This window comes from Schistocerca serialis, unplaced genomic scaffold, assembly GCF_023864345.2.
Source record: "Schistocerca serialis cubense isolate TAMUIC-IGC-003099 unplaced genomic scaffold, iqSchSeri2.2 HiC_scaffold_472, whole genome shotgun sequence".
Classification (NCBI taxonomy): domain Eukaryota; kingdom Metazoa; phylum Arthropoda; class Insecta; order Orthoptera; family Acrididae; genus Schistocerca; species Schistocerca serialis.
Genome location: NW_026048053.1, coordinates 10,001 through 12,500, shown reverse-complemented (window position 1 = coordinate 12,500; position 2,500 = coordinate 10,001). Strand labels below are relative to the sequence as shown.

The window sequence follows — 2,500 nt, the reverse complement described above, 5'->3', positions numbered from 1 at the left end:
GACCTTGAAAATCCGGGAGAGGGCCACGTGGAGGTGTCGCGCCGGTTCGTACCCATATCCGCAGCAGGTCTCCAAGGTGAAGAGCCTCTAGTCGATAGAATAATGTAGGTAAGGGAAGTCGGCAAATTGGATCCGTAACTTCGGGATAAGGATTGGCTCTGAGGATCGGGGCGTGTCGGGCTTGGTCGGGAAGTGGGTCAGCGCTAACGTGCCGGGCCTGGGCGAGGTGAGTGCCGTAGGGGTGCCGGTAAGTGCGGGCGTTTAGCGCGGGCGTGGTCTGCTCTCGCCGTTGGTCGGCCTCGTGCTGGCCGGCGGTGCAGGATGCGCGCGCCTGCGCGGCGTTCGCGCCCCGGTGCTTCAACCTGCGTGCAGGATCCGAGCTCGGTCCCGTGCCTTGGCCTCCCACGGATCTTCCTTGCTGCGAGGCCGCGTCCGCCTTAGCGTGCTCCTCCGGGGGCGCGCGGGTGCGCGGATTCTCTTCGGCCGCCATTCAACGATCAACTCAGAACTGGCACGGACTGGGGGAATCCGACTGTCTAATTAAAACAAAGCATTGCGATGGCCCTAGCGGGTGTTGACGCAATGTGATTTCTGCCCAGTGCTCTGAATGTCAACGTGAAGAAATTCAAGCAAGCGCGGGTAAACGGCGGGAGTAACTATGACTCTCTTAAGGTGGCCAAGTGGCGGCGGTGTGGCTGCATCCGGACTTGGCTTTTCGAAGTGCGGTCTTGATGTAGTCGTGCTGCTGCTGCGAGGTGCCTTTTTTGGGTTATGGTTACAGGGAGAGTGATGCGCAATACATGGGCCTAGCCCTCTTAGCCTCTCCTCTCCTGCGGTCTTCTCCCCTTCTCGTGGGCCCGCTGATTTTCGCAGAGTGGAAGACCGCACCAGGGGCTTGGGGGGGTTACCAGCCCCCCCTCGCACTATCCCTTTTTTTTTAGTTGGGGGCAGTATTCAGAGAAAAAGTGGTGGCCCTTCCGCTGAAGGTGCCACCCCAACTCCCCCAGCACCTAGCCGGCCAACCGGCCGTGCCGAAAATCTTGTAACTTTTGCAGCTGTATACGCCTGTAGTGAGTGCCACCGCAGCTTCACCACCAAGAACGGTCTCGGGGTCCATCGCCGCCGCCAACACCTTGCGGCCGCCAACGCGGAGATCGTCACGGAGAGGCATCGCGCGAGGTGGACGGAGGAAGAAGTCCTGTCGCTCGCCAAGGCGGAGGCCGAACTGTTCCTCGAGAGGGACGCCCGGTTCTTCTTTGTAAATCAAGAGCTCATCAGGATGTTCCCCGACCGAACGCTTGAGGCAATCAAGTGCCGACGGCGGCAAGCTGCCCACAAGCAGCTTGTCCGCCAATTCATGGAGGCGCTTGAGATCGGTCGGGGGGAAGAGCCGGCGTCCCGCCGGGGAGCGGCGAGCCCGCTGCCTGACGCGGGCGAGGCCGCTGCGCCGCCCGTCGACGCAGCCGAGGACTTCGCGGCCGACACCACCGGGCCGCCGCCGGAGGGGCCGACTGACGCCGCCATCTGGGAGCATCTGGCGGGGCTACCCGCTTCCGCCCAGCGTTTCTCTGCCCTGGATCGTGTCATAGGTCTGGGGCGGGGCACGCCGCCCGATGTCATCCTGGGCATGCTCCCGGATGCCCTTGCGTCGGTCGGGTCCAGAGGGGAGAGATCGATCACCAGGACACAGCGGCCGCGCCAACCATCGAAGCGGCCGCCTGCCGCGCCGCCGACGCAGAAGCGCAAGCGGCGCCGCTGGGAGTACGCGAGAACGCAGGATGCCTTCCGACGGTCGCGTGCACGTTGCGTGCGCGGCCTCTTGGATGGCACCCTGCTCCAGCCGCCACCTGCCATCCCTGGTCTGCTGGACTTCTGGGCGGACCTCTTCACCAAGAAGCCCATCTCCACCGCGGGCTTCATTCGTGACCGCCTCCTCCCGCACTCGGAGCCTGTCGCTCCCGAGTGCCTATGGGGGCCGGTCACACATGAGGAGGTCGCCGCCGCGTTGCCGCCCAGGGGATCAGCAGCCGGGCCGGACGGCCTTACCCCAGCGGAGTTGCGGCGCCTGCCGCACGAAGTCCTGGTGAAAGTGATGAATCTCTTCCTTCTGGCCCGCGCCCTTCCGGAACGCCTGCTTCGCGCGCGAACGTCCCTTCTCCCGAAGACGGCTGCACCAACATCCCCCGCTGACTTTCGCCCCATTACGGTCTGCTCGGTGTTGGCGCGGACCTTTCACAAGGTTCTCGCGTCACGCCTGATGCGCGCATGTGCTGTGGACGAACGTCAGCGGGCATTCATCCCTCGGGATGGGATGTTGGAAAATACCTTCATCTTGGACACTGCCCTCACCGACGCAGTTCGCTCCTGCCGCTCTGTCTTTGTGGCATCGATCGACGTATCTAAGGCATTCGATTCGGTAGATCATGCTGCCCTTCGCCCCGTGCTGAAGGCGCATGGCCTGCCGGATTGTTTTGTCGAGTATGTCGAGCGGTGCTACGAG

General features: G+C 63.4%; 1 pseudogene; it reads left to right on the top strand.

The window, feature by feature from the left end:
* Window positions 1-2,500, top strand: part of LOC126447133 (large subunit ribosomal RNA) — a 7,956-nt pseudogene that overhangs the window by 2,212 nt on the left and 3,244 nt on the right.